General features: G+C 40.5%; 1 pseudogene; it reads left to right on the top strand.

Annotated features, from left to right (window-relative positions):
* Positions 1-3,395: 3,395 nt before the first annotated feature.
* LOC116472283 (high mobility group protein B1-like) lies at positions 3,396-4,315 on the top strand (annotated as a pseudogene).
* Positions 4,316-23,427: the final 19,112 nt, after the last annotated feature.

Genomic DNA, 23,427 nt, shown 5'->3' with positions numbered 1-23,427 from the left:
ATATGATTGTTGGCCTCATGTATGTCTTCTTTTGTAAAGTGTTTATGTCATTTGCCCACTTTAATGGAGTTGTTTGTTGTTATTTGTAAATTTATTTAAGTTCCTGATAGACGCTATTGTGGATAGCATTATTGTGGATTGCATTATTGTGGATATTAGACCTTTGTCAGATGCATAGCTTGCAAAAATTTTCTCCCATTTTATAGGTTGTCTGTTCACTCTGTTGATAGTTTCCTTTGCTGTCCAGAAGCTTGTTAGTATAAATAGATCCCATTTGCCAATTTTTGCTTTTGTTGCCATTGCTTTTGGTGTCTTCATCATGAAATCTAAGTCCAGAATGGTATTACCTAGGTTTTCTTCCAGGGATTTTATAGTTTTAGGTTTTCCATTTAAGTATTTAATTCATCGTGAGTTAATTTTTGCATATGGTATAAGGAAGGGGTCCAATCTCAATCTTCTGCATATGGGCAGACAGTTATCCCAGCACCATTCATTGAACAGGGAATCCTTTCCCCATTGCTTATTTTTGTCAGCTTTGTTGAAGATCAGATACTTTTAGCTGTGTGGCCTTATTTCTGGGCTTTCTGTTCTGTTCCATTACTCTATGTGTCTGTTTTTGTACCAGTGCCATGCTGTTTTGATTACTGTAGCCCTGTAGTATACTTTGAGTGGAGTTGGATTGCCTTAGCTCTTCAGGCTTTTTTTTTTTTTTTTTTTTTTGGTTCCATATGAATTTTAAAATAGTTTTTTTCTAGTTCTGTGAAAAATATCAATGATAGTTTAATACCAATAGCATTGAATCTATGGGTTGCTTTGGGCAGTATGAGCATTTTAATGATATTTATTCTTTCTATTTGTGAGCATGGAATGTTTTTCCATTTGTTTGTGTCATCTCTAATTTTTTGAGCAGTGTTTTATAGTTCTCATTGTAAAGATTGTTCACCTCCCTGGTTAGCTGTATTCCTAGGTATTTTATAATTTTTTGTGGCAATTGTGAATGGGATTGTGTTCCTGATTTGGCTCTTGGTTTGGCTGTTGTTGGTGTATAGGAATGTTAGTGATTTTTGCACATTGATTTTGGATTGTGAGACTTTGCTGAAGTCGTTTATCAGCTTAAGGAGCTTTTGGACTGAGACTATGGGGTTTTCTAGATATAGGATTATGTCATCTGCAAACAGGGATAGTTTGAGTTCTTCTCTTCTTATTTGGGTGCCCTTTATTTCTTTCTCTTGTCTGATTGCCCTGCCCAGGACTTCCAATACTATGTTGAATAGGAGTGGTGAGAGAGGGCATCCTTGTCTTGTGCTGATTTTCAAGGAGAATGCTTCCAGCTTTTGCCCATTCAGTATGATGTTGGCTGTGGGTTTGTCATAGATGGCTCTCATTATTTTGAGATATATTCCTTCAATATCTAGTTTATTGAGAGTTTTTAACATGAAGCGGTGTTGAATTTTATTGAAAACATTGTCTGCATCTATTGAGATAATCATGTGGTTTTTGTCTTTAGTTGTATTTATGTGATGAATCACATTTATTGATTTGCATATGTTGAACCAAACTTGCATCCCAGAGATGAAGCCTACTTGATTGTGGCAGATAAGCTTTTTGATGTGCTGTTGGATTCAGTTTGCCAGTACTTTGTTGAGGATTTTTGCATCAATGTTCACCAAGGATATTACTGGCCTGAAGTGGGTTTTTTGTTTTGTTTTGTTTTGTTTCTTGTTTTTATGTCTCTACCAGATTTTCATATCAGGATGATGCTGAACTCATAGCATGAGTTAGGGAGGATTCTCTCCCCAATTTTTTTTGATAGTTTTAGCAGGAATGGTACCAGCTCTTCTTTGTACATGAGGTAGCATTCGGCTGTGAATCCATCTGGTCTTGGGCTTTTTTTGGTTGGTAAGCTATTACTGACAATTTCAGAGCTCGTTAATTGGTCTGTGCAGGGATTCATTTTCTTCCTGCTTCAGTCTTGGGAGAGTATATGTGTCCAGGAATTTATCAATTTCTTCTAGATTTTCTAGTTTATGTGCACAGAGATGTTTGTACTATCCTGACAGTTGTTTGGATAGGATAGTACAGTTGTTTGGACAGTTTCTATGGGGTCAGTGTTAATATCCCCTTTGTTGTTTCTGATTGTGTTTATTTGAATCTTCTCTCTTTCTTCTTAGTCTAGCTAGTGTTCTATTTTATTAATTTTTTTCAAAAGACCAGCTCCGGGGTTTGTTGATCTTTTGAATGATTTCTTGTGTCTCGATTTCTTTCATTTCAGCCCTGATTTTGGTTATTTCCTGTCTTCTGCCAGCTTTGGGATTTGTTTGCTCTTGGCTCTCTAGTTCTTTTAGTTGTGATGTTAGGTTAATGTTGACTTTCGAAATACAGTCATATCTTCAAGATATTATGGATCCAGTTTCAGATGACTGCAATAAAGTGAATATCATAATAAAGCAAGTCACACAGATTTTGGTTTCTTGGTGTGTATAAAAGTTATGTTTATACTATACCATAGTCTATTAAATGTGCACTAGCATTATATCTAAAGAAACAATGTACATGCCTTAATTGAAAATACTTTATTGCTAAAACACGCTGGTGATCAGCTAAGGCTTCAGCAAGTCATAATTTTTTTTGCTAGTGGAGGTCTTTCTTCAGTGTTGATGGCTGCTGACTTATCAGCTTGGTGATTGCTGAAAGTTGAGGTGGTTGTGGCCATTTATTAAAATAAGACAAAAATTTTTGTGAAGAGCCAGAATCAGCCTTGAATAATGTACAGTAAATCTCAGTCTTGAACACTGGCACATAAAAAATGTGGAGAAGACTTTTGGCTATGCCACACAAAAAGAATGGATATTTACAAGGAAAAAAAAGAATCAAATTTTGAAGAAGAATCCCAGGAGAAGTGACAAAAGATGCCAGAATAAATAAAAAGACTGTGCTTGAATGACTTGATCATTTCTACCAAGAGCTATATACTCATTTTAAAGCAATGACTCAAATAATGCCAATATTTGCTATCACTCAGCCATATTATCGGATTTTCAAAATAAAATGGGGGGGGTTTGTTTGTTTGTTTGTTTTTGTGTTGAAATTGTGAAAATCCTCTAGTGGAAATTTTCAATTCTGGAGACCATTGAAATCCACTAGAATTCATCCCCCTAAAACAAAGTAATGTACAGTATTATCATTTTTGGAACTTGTGAAATTGGTTTTTAGGAATTTTTGACAAACCATTTATATATGGGTTGCTTCATGTAAAAGAAATTTTCACAGAGTGGAGTGAGGAGGCCTGCTCTGACAGCTGTTACAGTACATTGAGCTCCACAGAGATAGCGCCAGGGCAAGCCAGATGAGCACTGGGTGACTCTGTGCCTCACTGAGGAAAAAAATAACTAAACATGGGCAAAGGAGATCCTAAGAAGCCGAGAGGCAAAATGTTATCATATGCATTTCTTGTGAAAACTTGTCAGAAGGAGCATAAGAAGCTTCAGTCAACTTCTCAGAGTTTTCTAAGAAGTGCTCAGAGAGAGGCCAGGTGCGGTGGCTCATGCCTGTAATCCCAGCACTTTGGGAGGCCGAGGCAGGCGGATCACTTGATGTCAGGAGTTCAAGACTAGCCTGGTCAACATAGTGAAACCTCATCTCTTCTAAAAATCCAAATATTAGCCAGATGTGGTGGCGGGTGCCTGTAATCCCAGCTCCTCGAGAGGGTGAGGCAAGAGAATCTCTTGAACCCGGGAGGCAGAGGCTGCAGTGAGCCAAGACCTAACCACTGGACTCCACCCTGGGCGACAGAGAGACTCTGTTTCAGGAAAAAAAAAAAAAAAAAAAAAGTGCTCAGCGAGGTGGTAGACCATATCTGCTAAAGAGAAAGGAAAATTTGAAGATATGGCAAAGGCAAACAAGGCCCGTTATGAAAGAGAAATGAAAATCTATATCCCCCCCGAAAGGGGAGACAAAAAAGTTCAAGTCCAATGCACCCAAGTGGCCTCCTGCAGCCTGTTTTGTGTTCTGTTCTGAGTGTTGCCCCAAAATCAAAGAACATCTTGGCCTGTCCATTGGTGATGTTGCAAAGAAACTGGGAGACATGTGGAATAGCACTGCTGCAGGTGACAAGCAGCCTTATGAAAAGACAGCTGTGAAGCTGAAGGAAAAATACAAAAATACAAAATGTTGCATATTGAACTAAAGGAAGCCTGATGCAGCAAAAAAGGGAGTCATCAAGGCTGAAAAAAGCAAGAGGAAGAAGGAAGGGGAGGAAGATGAAGAGGATCAGCAGGAGGAGGAAGATGAAGGTGAAGAAGATGATGATGAATAAGTTGATTCTAGTGCAGTTTTTTTTTCTTGTCTAGAAAGCATTTAACCCCCCTGTACACAACTCACTCATTTTAAAGAAAAAAAATTGAAATATAAGGCTTTAACGTAATGTAAGGTTTTAATTATCTTTCAAGTGTTTAAGTTTTCCTTTTTGATCTTGTAATTTTTATTTAATTATTTATTTTATTAATAATTATTATAATAATTAATAAAATAATAATTAATTTATTAATTATTATTTTATTAATAATTATTTAATATTATTTTATAATGTCATACTTACACATACAGAGTTCAACAAAAAACTGTCACTGTCTGCATTTCTTTTCTATCTATGTGATTTTTCCCACTACTTTCATTTCATAATAATTTATGAACCTAATTTTTCATATAGAGAAAGGGACTTCAATTGCAATGGCCCACAGGTGTGAAATATTTGGGGCACACCACTGGTAAAAGACAGCTTTCCCTGCTTTCCACAGGCCCAAGGTGCCAAATTAACACACCCAAGGACCAGTTCTCTACAAATTACTTTTGTGAGTCAGTGTATAAATACTTCAGCTGCCTTGCCCTTTGTGAATCTGGTGTTTTGTGTCACTGTGAGTTTCTCCTGGGACTGAGGTCCGGCTGCTCACTGTGGTGGCCGGTTCAACAACAAACCCATCATGGACTCTCTTCTTTTTCTATTTTACTGCCTCACTTCTCTACTGGTATCTCTAGTACCTCCCAAATAAACTTGGATCCATGTATCAGGGTCTGCTCCTGGAGGAACCAGTATCATTTAATCCAGAGCAGTCCCCACCTTTTTTTTGTTTTGTTTTGTTTTTGAGATGGAGTCTTGCTCTGTCACCAGGCTGGAGTGCAGTGGCGTGATCTCGGTTCACTGCAACCTCCGCCTCCTGGGTTCACGCCATTCTCCTACCTCAGCCTCCCCAGTAGCTGGGACTACAGGGGCCCACCACTATGTCTGGCTAATTTTTTGTATTTTTAACAGAGACGGGGTTTCACCGTGTTAGCCAGGATGGTCTCGATCTCCTGACCTCGTGATTCGCCCACCTCGGCCTCCCAAAGTGCTGGGATTACAGGTGTGAGCCACCACACCCGACCCCCAACTGTTTTTTTTAATGCCAGTGATTTACTAAGGAAATAGAGGCAGCTTTCCACTAGAATGACCCATCTTCAGGATTTGTCTGATTGTTTTTTCATGGTATCATTTAACTTTTTCTACTATTCCCTGTATTTCTGGTAAACTGAAAGACCCAAAAGGTTGCTTAAAGTAAAATAAAGCTTTCTTGGTAAGAATATTTCATAGGCAATGTTATTTATATTACATAACATTAGAATGCATGCCATGTTTGATGGTTCCACGTCTAGAAGTGTTAAGATCTACCAGTGGGTTCAGGTGGGGATAGTCTGACTCCTTCATTGTTAAGGTGTGTTTTCCACGTTATAACCAACCTCTAATCTGTGAGTTGATAACTTGACGCCTCATAAGTCTCCAGTTCCCCATTGTGGCAGGCAAAATAATGCCCTCTCCTAGACATGTTTATGCCCTAATCTCCAGGACCTGTGAATATGTTGTTACATGGCAAGAGAAAATAAAGGTTGCGGATGGAATTAAAGTTGCTAATCAGCTGACCTTAAAAAGATTATCATGGGAGTATCATGGATAACGCAGGTGAACCCAATTAATCACAAGATCCTTTAAAGTGGAAAAGGGAGGCTTAGAGGGGGTCAGAGTCAGAGAGAGGTTTGAAGCTGTTCCACTGCTGGCATTGAAGAAAGAGGAAGGGGCAACTAGCCAAGGAATGCAGGCAGCTTCTAGAACCTGGAAAAGGCAAATAATTTGATTCTTTCCTAGGGCCTGGCTATGGTTTGAATCTTTATCTTCCCCAAGACTCATGTTGAAATTTAATTGCCATTGTAATTAAATCACCTTTAAGGGGTGATTAGGCCATGAGGACTCTGCCCTAATGGGTGAGATTAATGCCATTATAAGAGGGCAAGTTTGGCCCTCTCCTGCCTCTCTTTGCCCTTCCACCCTGTGATGCCTTCTGCCATGCCATGATGCAGCAAGAAGGCCCTTACCAGGTGCTGGCACCTTGATATTGGACGTCCCAGCCTCCAGAACTGTGAGGCAATAAATTTTTATTCATTATAAATTAGCCAATCTGTGGTATTCTGTTATAACAGCATAAAACAGACTAGGACAGGCCTGCATTAGGAACACAGCCTGTGTGAACCTTGATTTCAGCTCATTGAAATGCATTTTAGACTTCAAACCTTCAGAACTATAAGATAATACGCTTACTTTATTATTGTTTTAAGCCACTTACTTTCTGGTAATTTGTTACAATAGCAATAGGAAACATATCCACTGAACTTTCATCAAATGTATTTTGTATCCATTGTTCATTATTATCTAGAATATTATTCCATGAGGGGTTACAAAAAAGTGTTTTTCTAATTTCATCAACACTTTCTAGGTGGAATTCTTTTGTAAGAAATAAATATTTCCTCATCAGCCAAGGCTTTATGGTTATATATAATTTGACATGCAGTTTAAATAGGAAAGTCAGGATCAATGCTTAATAATTTCCATTAATTGCCAAATTCAGAGTTAAGAATGGACACAATAGCTATCTCCAATAGTGATAAATGCATTTTTAAAAATTATCATTATGAGCCAGGCATAGTGGCTCATGCCTGTAATCCCAGCACATTGGGAAGGTAAGGTGAGAGGATCACTGGAGGCCAGAAGTTTGAAACCAACCTGGGCAACATAGCAAGACCTAATCTCTTTAAAAAAAATTATTATCATAAGTGTTGACCTCAGGTAAGATACGTCTTTTCTCTGTATATTATTTTCCTCATATACAAAATGGGAATGAAAATGGTCTTACTTTGGCCAGGCACAGTGGCTCATGCTTATAATCCCAGCACTTTGGGAGGTCGAGGCGCGCAGATCACAAGGTCAGGAGTTTGAGACCATCCTGGCCAATACGGTGACACCACGTCTCTACTAAAAATACAAAAATTAACTGGGTATAGTGGCCCGTGCCTGTAGTCCCAGCTACTTGGGAGGCCGAGGCAGAAGAATCACTTGAACCCAGGAAGAGGAAGTTGCAGTGAGCTGAGATCCTGCCACTGCACTCCAGCCTGGGTGCAGAGCGAGACTCCATCTCAAAAAAAATTATTAATCATCAAGATTAATAACAATGATGATAATGATTACTACATTTATAAACCTAATAACAGACCCTCAAAATATATGAAGGAAAAGTTGACAAAATTGAAGATAGTAGAATGTTCTACAATAATAGTCATAGTATTCAGTAACCCACTTTCAATAATGGATAGAACAACCAGGCAGAAAATAAGCAAGGCAGCCTTAAAAAGGGATGAGGTTCTAATACATACTACAACATAGATGAACCTTGAAGATACTATGCTAAGTGAAATAAGCCAGACAAAAAGGACAAATAATGTATTATTACACTCATATGAGGTATTTAGAATAGTCAAATTTATAGACAAATAAAGTAGAACAGTGGCTGTCAGGGGCTGGAGGGAGGGGAAAAGAGGAATTAGTGTTTCATGGGTACAGGGTTTTAGTATGGATGATTAAAGTTCAGGAGATGAATGGTGGTAATGGTTGCACAACAAGGTGAGGGTAATTAATGCTACTGAATTGTACACTTAAAAATGGTCAAAATGGTAGATTTTATGTTGTGACTATTTTACCACAATAAAAATAAATTTTAAAAATATAATACAAATACAGTGCTCACTCTGTTCTATGCACTGTTCTAAGTACTTTACATAACATAACCATACTTAGTATGTAAGTAATGCACTTAGCATAAAGCCTAGAATTTAGAAGGTGTTTAATGAACAGTAGTTAATAATAACAATTATTATTGATGATAACAATCTCCATTTAAAAAATAAGAAACAGAGGCTTGGACATCTTAAGGGACTTGTCCAAGATCACTCAGCCTGAAGGTGTTGGTACAGGGTCAATACAGACCCCAAAAGCCTCACTGTCTCACTTTGCTGCTTCCCATGAATTATTGTATCTTACAGCCAGCAACTAATAGCAGTGGAAAAGATATAGGGAAATAAATCCATTAATGCAAACAAACAGCTGTTAGCAACCATAATTTTCAGTGCAAAAGAAAATTATAAAATTATAATTTTAGTGCAAGAGAAAATTATAAAATTGAGTTGCATAAGAAAAGATGTTCAATATCACCAATCAGCAGGGAAATGCAAATGAAAACTATAATGGGATACCATTACCCAATCACTAGAATCATTAAAGTGAAAAAGTCTGATAATACAAGTGATGACAAGCTTGTGGCATAATTAGAACTTTCATACATGCTGATGAGAATGCAAAATTGTTCGACTACTTTGAAAAGCAGCTTGGCATATCTAATAAAATTAAACATGCACTGATATTTTCCAACAATTCTATTCTTAGGTGTTTTTTTCAAGAGAAAAAGAAAACACATGTCCACACAAAGACTTGTAGTGGAATGTTTACAGCAGCTTTATTAATAATAGTCAAAAGCTGGGGACAACGCAAATGTCCATCATGGATAAAGAAACTGTTGTATACTCATACAACGGAATTATATTTTCAGCAATAAAAACTGACATAATATTAATATATGCAGAAATGTACGAATCTCAAAAGCATTAAGAGGTCAGACACAAAAAACTACATATCATATTATCAAAAAAAGTTGCAACAAATTTAGTTTAAAGGTCTCAGTTGGCTTTATCAAGATTCTAGAATTGGGCAACACTTATTCCATAAACTAGAATAATTGTTCCCATGGCTCAAACAGAGGATGTTGGCTTTATAGACAGTAAAAGGGCTGAAGAAAGCAAAACAAATAACAAAAAGTGGATTGGTCATTTCAAAGTTACTTTCTTTGTAAGTCACGGACAGGAAGACAGAACAATGGGAAGATAACTGATGGGTTAACAACAGGTTACTCCAAGTTACTTTGTTGTAAGGATTAAAACAGAGGAAATTTCATTCTCATGCTGATAGAAGGTTGAAATTAGCCTGTTTGGGAAATTAGGCTCTTTCTCACTTCTGTTTTCTCAAAAGGCCGGATAACAGCTCAGTTTTGGTTTGGTGAGCCTGGGTAACTCCATTTTGAGTTTTAGTCTCGTCCGTTGTGGCCCAGTGTAGGAGTTTAGTCCAAAACAATGGCATCCTGGCTGGGCATGGGCTCACACCTGTAATTCCAGCACTTTAGGAGGTCAAGGTGGGAAGATTGCTTGAGCCCAAGAATTCAAGACCAGCCTGGGCAACACAGCAAGACCACGTCTGTACAAAAAATAAAAATAAGAAAATTAGCCCAATGTGGTGGTGCACACCTGTAGTCCTAGCTACTGGAGAGGTTGAAGCAGATGGATCACTTGTATCCGGGAGGTCAAGGCTATAGTGACCTGTGACATGCCATTGCACTCCAGCCTGGGTGACAGAGTGAGACCCCATTTCCCCCCCAAAAAAGGCCCCCTATAATTTTTGTTTAACAGTGTGATACCATTTATGTAAAATTCTAGAAAAGGTAAACTAAAGTGACAGAGGTAGATCAGTAGTTGCCAGGGATTGAGGGTCAGGAGAGGGAATCAACTGCAAAGGGGCATGAGAAAATATTTTAGGGTGTTGATGTTACACAATTGTATACCTAAAAATGAGTGAATTTCGGCTGGGCGCAGTGGCTCATGCCTGTAATCCCAGCACTTTGGGAGGCCGAGGCGGGTGAATCACAAGGTTAGGAGATCAAGACCATCCTGGCCAACATGGTGAAACCCCGTCTCTACTAAAAATACAAAAAAATTAGCCAGACTTGGCGGCGCATGCCTGTAGTCCCAGCTACTTGGGAGGCTGAGGCAGGAGAATTGTTTGATCGCGGGAGGCAGAGACTGCAGTGAGCCAAGATCGTGCCACTGCACTCTTGCTCTGGTGACAGAGCAAGACTGTGTCAAAAAAAAAAAAAAAAAAAAGAGTGAATTTCATTGTGTCTAAATGATGCATCCATAAAGCTATTAAGAAATCAAAGGAATTAACTAAGACTCCTATAATGTTAATTTTGAATTAGAAATATTAAATTAAATTCACTATTTAAAATATTAACATATTTCTATTTCTTCACTGTGTTCAATGAAAAAGCTTAGAAGCATCCCAGGAGAAATGAGTACTCCTATCACCCAGAACTTGGTCCTAAATATTCCCTCATCATGGTACTGTGGGGAACCAGGGCTCTTTGGAAAAATGACTGATTCCAGGTCACAAGCTGGTAATGTACAAGATGAGTCTGGGACACCTTCTCTTACTGGAAAGTAATGATGCTGTCAAAAAAGTTAGTGGAGCTGGGTCAAAAGCACATAGAAGCCAGCATTGGCTCTCCTTGGCCAAAGATGAAATAATTGCAGTATAAAAGTTAATAACGACCTCACTTGATTAAGCACAGATGTGTTTCCGCCCTCATAAGCATATAATCTAGTAGGGAGACATACAGTAACAGTGCAAATAAGCATACTGAATTAGGCAGGCTAAGCCAGGCTGTACCTTAGTAACAACCCTGAATCTGCTTAACGTAATGAAAGCACAAGACACTATGAAATAGAAAAAAGAAGTCTTGGAAAATAATCAGATAGAACTCCTGGAATGAAAAATATAATCATTAAAATTAAAAACTCCATGAATGACTAAATATGAGATTAAACACAGCTTAGGAGAGAATTAGTGACCTGGTAGATAGAACTGAGAAAATTACCCAGGATGTATGCATAGATACAGAGATGGAAAATGTAAAAGATGGGTTCAGAAACATAGGGGATGAAAGAGAAAGTTTAGCATTCATCTAATAAAATTCCCAGAAGATGAGAATAAAGAGAATGGAGGGAGAGACAATATTCAAAGCAATTTCAAATAAGGATTATCCAGACTTCACGAAAGACATAAATCTTCAGATGTAGAAAGGCTAAAATATCTTAAGCAAGATAAAAAAAATCTATACATATACACACTGAAGTGAAAATGAAAAACCCTTAAATCAAATAGAATATCTTGAAATAACTGGAGAGAATGAAGATATTAGCCACAGATAATAAAAATTAGAGTAATTTTAGACTTATTAATAGCAACAGTAGAAGCTGGTATTCAGTTGTTCAGCAGTATTATATTGTCAAAGTAGCTAGAGAAAATAAGTATCTACCTAGAAGTTTATCCCCAAATAAAGAAACATTCAAGTAAGGGGGGAAATTTTTTAGATAAAGACTTAAATATTTACCAGTAATTGACCTATGGTTAAAGAACAACTAAAGGATATACTTATAAAAGAAGGAAATCTAACTCAGGAATAAATGTACAATACAATGATAATTTAAAAATTATATATAGATTTAATTATACATAAATTTGGGCTTACTAAATAAGCGTTTATTAAATAAAGTGATAATAAAGGTTAATTTTTAGTGGTATAAACAGAAGGTTGGAACAAAAATATTATAAAATGATAACATGTATATGAGGAAGTGATTGGAGTGAAAGATTTAAGTCACTGTATAATATAAATGAGGGTAGAGTTCTTCTTTAACTTTAGATCTTAAGTCAAGTACGTGTATTAAAAATTGTAGATGCAGAAAAGGCTTTTGATAAAATTCAACATCCCATCATGTTAACAACTCTCAATAAACTAAGTATTGAAGGAATATACCTCAAAATAATAAGAGCCATCTATGACAGACACACAACCAACATCATACTGAATGGGCAAAAGTTAGAAGCATTCCCCTTGAAAACTGGCAAAAGACAAAAATGTCCTCTCTCACCACTTATATTCAACATAGTATTGGAAGTCCTGGCCAGGGCAGTCAGGCAAGAGAAAGAAAGTGCATCCAAATAGAAAGTTGGGGGGATTGTAAATTAGTATAGCCATTATGGAACACAGTGTGGAGGTCCCTCAAAAAATTAAAACTAGAACTACTCTATGATCCAGCAACCCCATTATTGGGCATATATCCGAAGGAAATGAAATCAGCACATCAAAGAGATATTTGTACTCCCATATTTATTGCAGCACTATTTACAATAGCCAAGATATGGGATCAACCTAAGTGTCTAACGATGGATGAATGGGTAAAGAAAATATGTTATATATACACAATGGAATATTATTCAGCTATAAAAAGAATGAAATACTGTCAATTGCGAGAACATGGAAGACTCTGAAGGACATCATGTTAAGGTAAATAAGCCAGGCACAGAAAGACAAATAGTGCTTAATCTCACTCATATGTAGAATCTTAAAACTAAATCATGGAAGTAGAGGGTAGAACAGTTGTTGCCAGAGACTGGGGAGGAGGGAAGGCTGAGAGGTTGGGAGACAAGTACAAAGTTATAGTAAGATAGGAGTGTTCTACTACGCAGTAGGGTTACAATGGTTAATAGTAAGGTATTGTATATTACAAAATAGCCAGAAGGCCAGTCTTTTGAATGTTCTCACCTCAAAGAAATGATAAATACATGGGTGATGGATATGATCACTACCCTGATTCGATCATTACATAATGTATATATGTATTGGAATATCAAATTGTATCCCATAAATATGCACAATTACATGTGTCAATTAAAAAATAAAAAATAAGCCAGGTGGGTGGCACGTATACCTGTAGTCCCAGCTACTTGGGAAGCTGAGACAGCAGGATCACTTGAGCCCAGGAGTTCAAGTTCAGCACAGGCAACATAGCGAGAACCCATCTGTAAAAAATCAATCAATCAATCAATCAATAATTAAAAAGAGGTTAGTGATTAAAAAAAGAAATAGGCCTTCAAATCAGAAAAGAAGCACAATTATCTGTTTGCAGATGACATGATCATATATGTAGAAAACCCTAAAGACTCAACAAAAAACTGTTAGACTTAAATGAATTTAGCAAAATGGCAGGATAAAAAAATCAACATACAAAAATCTGTTGTGATTGAGTACACATGGAAACAAAGATGGGAACAATAGGGACCTACTTCAGTGGGGAGGATGAGAGGAGGTAAGGGTTGAAAAACTACCTATTGGGTACTATGCTTGCTTCCTGGGTGATGAAATCATTTGGATACCCAACCCAGCAACACACAATTTACCCATGTAACAAACCTGTACATGTAACCCCTGAACCTAAAACAGAAGTTGAGAAAAGAAAAAAAAAACCTGTTGTGTTTCTATGCACAATAAACTATTCAAAATTAAGAAAGAAATCCCAGGCCAGGCACAGTGGCTCACACCTGTAATCCCAGCACTTCGGGATGCTGAGGCAGGTGGATTACCTGAGGTCAAGAGTTCAAGACCAGCCTGGCCAACATGGTGAAACCCTGTCTCTACTAAAAATACAAAAAAATTGGCCAGGTGTAATGTAATCCCAGCTACTTGGGAGGCTGAGGGAGGAGAATCGCCTGAACCCGGAAGGTGGAGGTTGCAGTGAGCCGAGACGGCACCACTGCACTCCAGCCTGGGTGACAGAGTGAGACTCCGTCTCAAAAAAAAAAAAAAAGAAAGAAAGAAAGAAAGAAAGTAATCCCATTCTCAATAACAACAAAAGGAATAAAATACTTTGGAATAGGCTTAACCAAAGAGGTGAAAGACTTGTACACTAAAAATTATGAAACATTGATGAAGGAAATTAAAGAAGATAAAGATGAAAAGACATCTCATGTCCATGAATTGAAAGAACTAATATTGGTAAAATGTCCATACTACCCAAAGTGATCTACAGATTCAGTTCAATCCCTATCAAAATCCCAATGGCATTCTTTACAGAAATAGAAAAACAATGTCTTAAAATTCTTACCAAACCCCAAATAGCCGAAGCAATCTTGAGCCTAAAGAACAAAGCTGGAGGGCATTACACTTCTGATTTCAAAATGTATTACAAAGCTACAGTAATCACAATAGTATGGTACTGACATAAAAACAGACATATAACCAATGGAATAAAATGGAGAGTCCAGAAATAAACCCATGTATCTATAGTCAACTGATCTTTGACAAAGGTGTCAAGAACACACAATGGGTCAAGAATGGTCTCTATACTTTTAAATTTGGTTTTATTTTATTCTTTGCCTACTCACATCAGCAGCAATAGAAAGATAGTCTCTTCAATACATGATTTTGGGGAAATTGGGTATCCACATGCAGAAGAATGAAACTGGACCCTTAACTCACACCTCACAGAAAAATCAGTTCAAATGGATTAAATATTTAAATGTAAGCCTGAAATCATAAAATACTAGAAGAAAACGTAGAAATAAAGCACCCTTACATTGGTCTGGGCAATGTTTTCTTGGCTATGACACCAAAAGCAAAGGTAACAAATGCAAAAGGATTTGCATAGGATTGTATCAAACTAAAAAGCTCTGCACAGCAAAGGAAATAATCAGCAGAGTCAAAAGGCAACCTACAGAATGGTGAAAATATATTTGCAAGCCATACATCTGATAAGGAGTTAATATCCAAAATATGTGAGAAATCCAAACAACTCAATAGCAAAAAAAAAAGAGACCCCCTCTCAAAATGGGTTAAGGAATTGAATAGACATTTCTTAAAAGACATACAAATGGCCAAAAGATACATGAAAAGGTGTGCAACATCACTAATCATCATGGAAGTGCAAATCAAAAGCACAAGATATAATCTCACACTTGTTAAAATGGCATTGTCAAAAGAAAACAAGTGTTGGTGAGGATGTTGGTGAGGCTATACACAGTTGAAGGGATTGTAAATTGGTATAGTCATTATGGAAAATAGTATGGAGGTTCCTCAAAAAATTAAAATAGAGCTAGCATATGTTCCAGCAGTCCCACTTCTGGGCACATATATGCTCAAAAGAAATGAAAGTAGTATCTTGAAGATATATCGGCACCCCATGTTCATTGCAACATTATTTACAATAGCCAAGATATGAAAAAAATCTAAGTTGATGAATGAATGGATAAAGAAAATGTGAGAGATATATACAATGGAATATTATTCAGCCTTTAAAAAGGAGATCCTGCCCTTTGGGACAGCATGGATGAGCTTGGAGGACATCCTCCTAAGTGAAATCAGCCAGAAACAGATTCACAGCATGATCTCACTCATATGTGGAATCTAAAAAACGTTGAACTCATAAAAGCAGAGTAGAATGGTGATTGCCAGGGGCTGAGGAATGGGGGAAATGAGACGGTATTGGTCAAAGGGTACTAAGGTTCGGTTATTTGGGATGAATACGCTCTGGAGATCTAATGTACAACACTATAGTTAATAATGCTGTTTTGTATACTTGAAGTTTACTAACAGAGTTGACCTTAAGTGTTTCACCAAATACATATACACACAAATCATAACTATGTAAGGTAATGGATATGTTAATTAGCTTGAATGTGGTAATTGTTTCACAATATATACATATGCCAAAACATCACATACTTTAAATATATACAGGCCAGGTGTGGTGGCTCATATCTGTAATCCCAGCACTTTGGGAGCTGGAGGATCACTTGAACCCAGGAGTTTGAGACCAGCCTTGGCAACATGGTGAGACCTTGTCTCAAAAAAAAAAAAAAAAAAGAGCTGGGCATAGTGGTGCACACCTGTGGTCCCAGCTACTTGGGAGGTAGCTGGGACCACAAAACTAAATTCCAGTTTTGCTGCCTATAACACACACCTTGCCTCTGATGTTTAAGTGTCACTTCCTGGACCCTGACAGTAAGAATCTATCTTCCTATTTACACTAGATAGCTCAATTCCACAGTTACATCTTTACCATCAACTTGGCTTACAGAGGAAAGCCACCACTGAGTTTCTCATAGTGCATTCTTTATTCCACAGTGCACACTCATTTAGCTAGCTGAGTGTTCTCTAGCCCTCTTACACAACTTAGTGGCTGTTTGGTCTTATGCCATAAATCCATTCTAGCATGCCCACTTCTCTGAGCCTTCTGATCTCTTCCGTAATACTCTGCCAACATAGTTACGGCATTTCTACCTAATTTACTGTAGGCCTGTACAGTACTCCAAGCTTTAAAGTACTTCAAGCTTTAGGGAACTATTCTAGCTATGTGTTAAGACTGGCTTTGCGCATTCTTGTTAGGATGTGAAATCTTGAGTTACAGCAGCGACTTACAGGAGCACCCACTTCAATAAACTGTCTCCTACCTAGCCTTTATAGTCTCCCTCCACCATGATGGAGTGCAGCGGTGCAATCTCAGCTGATTGCAACGTCCACCTCCAGGGTTCAGATTCTCCTGCCTCAGCCTCCCAAGTAGCTGGGACTACAGGCATGTGCCGCCATGCCCAGCTAATTTTTGTATTTTTAGTAGAGACGGGGTTTCACTATGTTGGCCTGGCATGAAGTGGAGCTAGACACATATAGCTGAATAAATGGATGAATAATGAGTACTCTTTATGATGTGTTCATTAATTGTGCTGTGTTCTGTGGATGGGGAGATGAATATGGCAAACAGGCCCTGTTTCTGTCCTCCAATTTGGTTTTCTCCAGAAGCCCACCTTGAGAGAAGGGCTTATGTGCAAATAGCTTATTAGAGAGGGGATCCCAGGAAGCACTTCTCCAGGAGAGAGGGAAATGAGAGAGGGCAGGTAGTGAGCCAACAGAGGGTATGGTACAGAAACAAGTTGCCACTGTGAGTAGGTGGAGCTTCACCCTGCGGGGGGACTCTGAGCACTCCAGTGTAGAACTCATGCCTTAGAATGATTCCACCTGAGGGGTGAGGGAGCTGGTGTATTGATACACCAACTTTTGTCAATCCGTGCTTAAGGGATGGCCCATGGGTAGGAAGAAGGGGCTCTGGTAGCCAGAGGAAGCCCTTAGGTAAAGTAACATAGATGATGGAAGTTGGAAGGTGAGTAGACAGGCTGAGGAATGGTAAATAAGGACAAGGGGATATGGGTGGGGTATGGACAGAGTCATCGAGTGAGTGAGAGTCTCATGAACATGCCATTGTTGTACAGCCGTGCTCCAGATGAAAATTCCTACAGGGGCAAGGCAGATAACGTAAATGAGACAAGTGCTTGGGGTGATAGCAGGTTCTTCTTGAAAAGTTGCACACAACTCTCCCCTTTGCCACTTTCTCTTACTCTGACAGAAAGTTACTACTAGTTTCCAGGGGGCTAAGTTTGGGATATTTCTTTAATACTTTCCTGCCATTGCAGTTGTTGGACCCCTTGTGGAAGGGTGCCCGGTGCAAATGGGACTGAGGAGGCTGCTTCTCAGCTCTAGCAACTATGCAAGAATCTGAGATGCAGGATGTGGAGCCAAATCCAATTTTTTAAAAGAGAAGTGGTAATCTGGATATTTATTTGAAATTTCCTTATTTTAAATGTATTGAGTTGAAGGTGGGTGTCATGGCTCATGCCTGTAACTCCAGCACTTTGGAAAGCTGAAATGGGAGGATGTCTTGAGGCCAAGAGTTTGAGACCAGCCTGGGCAACATAGGGAGACACCTCATCACTTAAAGAAAAAAAGTGTTGAGTTGAATAGTTTCCCTCCAAAATTTATGTCTCCCTGGAACCTCAGAATATGACTTTATTTGAAAATAGTTTTTTTGCAGATGTGAGATGGAGTCATAGGGATTAGGGTGGGTCCTAATCCAATGTGTCTTTATCTAAGAAGAGAAAGCAGGAACAGAGACACAGAGGGAAGATGACCATGTGAAGACAGAGACAGAGATTGGAGTGATGCTGCCACCGCTGAGGAATGCCAAGTATTGCTGGCATCTACCAGAAGCTAGAAGAAGCAAGAAAGCATTTTCCCCTAGAGCCGTTGGAGGGAGCATGCTTAACTGACACCTTGATTTCAGGCTCCTAGCCTCTAGAACTGTGACAGGATAAATTTCTGTTGCTTTAAGTCAGCCAGTTATGTTACGCAGCTCTAGGCAACAGTTGGCAGTGACTTGTTTTTAAAAGCTGTGCTGGCCTTCATAGTGAAGGAAAACACTACACATCTGAAGGCTGGCTGTGGTCCTTGAGTGGCCAGTTCACAACCTGTGGTGTACAGAGGGCAGGGTCTCCAAGAAGGGAGCCCCTAATGGTGCCTGGGGCAAGCATGGAAGACTTCCCAGAGCAGGTGGACTGGAGGAATGTAGTCTTGAGTGTTCCCTGGGCTGACTGGAGGAAGGTGGACCCAAGGGAGTTTTGGAGAGCAGAGTTGACAGGACATGAAGGTTGATTGGCCATGGGGATAAGAACAAGAGAAGCACTGGGTCTGGCGGAGTTTTTGGTCTTGGTTGGCTGAGGGCATGGAGATGGCAAAGTCTGAGGAGGGGAGAAGGAAGTCAGCTCAGTTGTTGACACTTTGGATCAAAGGTTTCTGTGGGACATGCAAGTGGAGATGGAGAGGAGTCAGCTGGGCATGTGAGTCTGTGCTCAGGTGAAAGATTTGGGCTGAAGACAGAGATTTAGGGAATTGTCAGCAGGGAAAAAGAGGAGTCTACTGAGGAATCAAAGGAGATGTGGTCAGAGAGGTAGGAGGAAAACCTGGAGCGCTGGCATCAAAGGAGCATAGGGGGTTTTTAAGGAGGGAGGGTTGACACTGCTTCAGGCTGCTAAAGGGCTGCTTTGGTAAATAGAGAGGTTTCCTTCTATTGCTTGTTTGGAAAATTCACTAAGCCTCTTCAGAGAGGGTGAGAAACTTTCAAGAGGCGACAAGGGGCCTTTGTTTCAGAGGAGTGGGGTGGAGGTGGAAGCCAGGGGAGAGGAGAGGAGCATTTGGGCAGAAGAGGAGAAAGCGAAGACTGTGGCGGTGATCTGCTGGTGTGTGGAGCCAGCTTCACTGCTGGCGGGAAGCTGCCAGGAGAGAGGAACTGGTGGATGAAGAGGTGAATGGGCAGAAGGTAGCTTTGGGCCGGAGAAAGGACTCTGCTTTTCTGAGGGGCAGAAGGACAGGGGCAAGGATTGTGGAGGTTGCTGGCCACTGTTGAAGAGAAAGCTGGTAGGGGTTGTTTTGGGGCCACAGTTGGCTCTGTGAATCAGTCTGGGGTCACCCGCTATGAGTGAGTGAGGGCCAAGGAATGAGGGGATGCATCAGGAGAGAGGACCATACGGTCACCAGTGGACACGGCAGGGGCTGACCCAGGGCTCCTTGAAGGAGGTCCTGAAGCTCACTCTGCTTTGAAGTGTTCACCGTCCCATGCACACATTCTTCTTGAGGTACGTGGTTGAGAGGTGCAAAGGCATTGTTCCCAAGTTATTGTTGTTGGCTGAAAAGGCCAACCTGTATTGGGACGTTGCATCCCTGTGAGGGCCTCCAATGCTATGAAGCATGGCAGCAGATCTGATTTAAGGCAGCAGAGCTGATTGAATTCTGCTGTGTCTCAGGCACTGGAACATCAATAATTTCTCTCACTCTATGAAATAACCCAGTGAGAATATTATCATTCTGCTTTTCCAGATAACAGAACTCCCTGCTTGTAGAATCCTGTGTGCCAGGCTGACCCTTTGCATTAATCGCATCATTTCATCTTCTCACCCTGCCTTGTGAGGAAGAAAGGATCACTATTATTCTTGTTTTGCAGATGAAGAGGTAGGGGCAGAGGAGGATGTTTAAGTACTTGACCTAGGGGCACCCAGCTGCAATTGGAGGTCAGGCTTTGCAGACCAGGTGCAGCCTTCCTCCCATAGCAACATGCTCCCTCTCCTGGTGCCATCTATTTGGCATGCTCACTATCCAGATATTTGTCCCTGACAGGTCAGAAATTGGACATGTGGGACACGAGCAGGACCGGATCCTCTTCTCTTTGTCCACGACAGGGATGGTGAGCACATCCAACAGACCTCCCACCTGCTCTTCAGCTCTGACCTTTCATTCCCAAGAGTAAGCTGCTTGAGAGCAAAACATGGTGTCAGCCCTGGGCCTGGCATCGGGCTGCACTCAGCAGATAAGTGTGGCACATATTTTAGCAATTGGGATGAACAGGCACTTTCTGTCCTGTGCTCAGGTAGAGGGTGAGGTGGAAAGGGTCAAATGACCTGATTTTGAATCCTGGCCCTTGTATTGCATGGCTCTAGGTCCCTGTGCTGTCATGCAATCTTACTGGGATTCAGTTTCCCCATCTGTAATATGGGAGAAGTTTTTTTTTTTTTTTTTTTTTCGAGAAGGAGTCTCGCGCTGTCGCCCAGGCTGGAGTTCAGTGGCGCAATCTTGGCTCACTGCAAGCTCTGCCTCCTGGGCTCACGCCATTCTCCTGCCTCAGCCTCTCGAGTAGCTGGGACTACAGGCGCCCGCCACCACGCCCGGCTAATTTTTTTTTTTTGTATTTTTAGTAGAGACGGGGTTTCACTGTGGTCTCGATCTCCTGACCTCGTGATCCGCCCGCCTCGGCCTCCCAAAGTGCTGGGATTACAGGTGTGAGCCACCGCGCCCGGTCTGGAAGATTTTTTTTAACAGCACTCTACAAACCTGGAAACCAAGGGTCCTCCTCCATGTAGGGATTCAACAATATCATTATCACCATCATCATCATCACCATCATCATCATCATAATCACCATCATCATCGCCACCACTATTATCACCATCACCATCACAACTGTCATCACTATCACCACCATCATCATCACCACCACCATCTTCATCATCACCACCATCATCATCACCACTACCATCACCATCATCATCACCACCACTATTATCACCATCACCATCATCACCACCACCATCATCACCATTATCATCATGATCACCATTACCATCATCACCACCATCATCATCATCACCACCATCATCACCGTCATCATTACTACCATCATCATCATCACCATCATCATCACCAACATCATTATACCATCACCATCATCACCATCATTATCATTATCACTACCATCATCATTACTACCATCATCATCATCACCATCACCACCACCATCATCACCCCCACCATTACCATCATCATCACCATCATCACAATCATCATTATACCACCATCATCATCATCATCATCACCACCACCACCACCATCATCATCGTTGGCGTTTGTTGAATGTTAACCATGTGCCAGGTGCTGTTCTGGAGCTTTACACGTGTTATCTCATTTCATCCTCACAACCTTGTGAGGTAGATAAGAAAAGCAAGGCACAGAGAAGTTAAATAACCCTGCCAGTAAGTGCTGGTGCCCATGCTGTGACTGAAGACTGGCCACGCCACCTCCCATCCTGTTTCTTCAACTATGAAATGAGCTCCTGTATTCCATGACACAGTGAGTGCCCAGCACCTTGCAGATAGTAACTGTCCATATGTACGGGATCACTACCTTAGTAGTGCTTCCTCACTTTATCGCCCCGAGTCTGTCTCCCGCGCCCTTCTTTTTTCTGCCATCTCTTTTTAGTGTATTTTCTGTCCCTTTATAGTCTCTCCCAGTCTCCTACCTTCTCCCACCCCATTCCCAAGACCCTCTCGGTTTTCTCCGCCTGTCCTCTGCTGCCCCCGTGTGGTATAATATGGAAAGTCAGTTCCTCGCGTGCCCCACTTTTACCACGGCCGCCGCGCACCTGGGTTTGCCAAGCTGGAGGTGAGCGCTGGTAGATACAGGTGTGGACCGCCCTATGCATCCATCGGGCCGGGGGTGTGGGTTTGGCGCCCAGCCCCTGACTTGACCCACTCTCTGGATTTATTTTTACCTTGTTCTTGGTGCGGGAGACAGAGGCCTGGCTGCAGCCTCAGTTCCGAGTTAACTGCGGGTACTGACGTGCTCTTTCCTGAGCCTCAGCGCCAAAGGAGGGCTTTGGCCTGGGTGCAAGAGCTCCTTTTTTGCCTCTAGAATTCAGCGAGATTTGAACTCTCAAGCCTTGTGCAGTTCACCTTACAGACGCTTCCCCTCATATGGCAACCGAGGGTTAAAATGCGTTCACAGAGGATTGTATTCTCCTTCATGTCACAATGCCAATGAGAGGCAGCATTGGGATGTGAGCCCAAGGTATCTTCAAGTTCTTTCACATCACCCAGCCGCTTTTCAGAGCTTAATTATCCTCCCGTCAGAAGCCCAATGAACATCCTATTTCTAAACTGTTTTATATGGTTTCACAACATTTAGTTCTTTTATGTGCTTAAATATATTTTAAAATTGCACAAGCAATGCATGTCATTGTAGAAGATTAGAAAACATGGCAAAGGACTTCCAATTGATGATGACAGGTTGGACATGTGGTTTTTCCTGAAACTCTACTAAAATGACAGCAAAAAGATTTTATTAAAATATTAAAACCCACAAGGACAAAGAGAACAACAGCGAAGACAGTAGCATTAAAATCTTCTTCTAGCTGTATTAAGGTATAATTGACAAAAATTGTATATATTTAAGGTGTACAACATGATGTTTTGATATAGGCATACATTGTGAAATGATTCCACAACTAAGCTAATTAACGTATCTGTCACCTCACATAGTTACCTTTTTTTTTCTTTTTTGGTGTAGTGAGAATACTTAAGGCTTACTCTCCTAGCAAATTTCAAGCAGCATTTTGGAAGCTGGAGCAGAGAGCAACATTTGACTCAATAGACCTCAGAAAGCTGCATCTTACACCCTAACAGGTCTACATGAGCAACTGGATTTACACTGGGAACCCCCAAAATACTCAGGCACTTCTAGAAGTAGGTTAGGCTGAAAACAGAAAGTAGTTAGAGCCCTTGATTCTTCTTCCTGCAGTCAGATGACACTCTCCCCCTCTAGTCCGGAAGACTAGAGGTTTATTTAGAGAGGATAAAACAGAGGGTCTGTGGCCTGGGAGGGGAGGTGCTTGGGGGTGGGAACCCCGTACTGAACACAGATTAGGTGAATGTTTATGTCCTGCATGTTCAGCACAGCACCCTTTTGCTGCCTCACTGGGCTCCTAGCACCTCCTTCCAGGCAGGAGACTGGAAGATGGTACTGAGTTGGTGTGGGGAGACACCCAATGAAATGGCCCAGTCAGAACACCCCCACTCCAGGGATGCCTACTGTCAACAAACCAGACCCATGTGCACACAGTTCCTGACCAGCTTGTAAATTTTCTCTTTTAAAAAACTTTTCTCCCTTAATTTCAGACAGGGAAAAAATTATAAGA

This window comes from Hylobates moloch, unplaced genomic scaffold (genome assembly GCF_009828535.3).
Source record: "Hylobates moloch isolate HMO894 unplaced genomic scaffold, HMol_V3 SCAFFOLD_8, whole genome shotgun sequence".
NCBI classification, from domain to species: Eukaryota; Metazoa; Chordata; class Mammalia; order Primates; family Hylobatidae; genus Hylobates; species Hylobates moloch.
The sequence above is the reverse complement of the archived record's forward strand: the minus strand, read 5'-3'. Positions and strand labels throughout refer to the sequence as shown.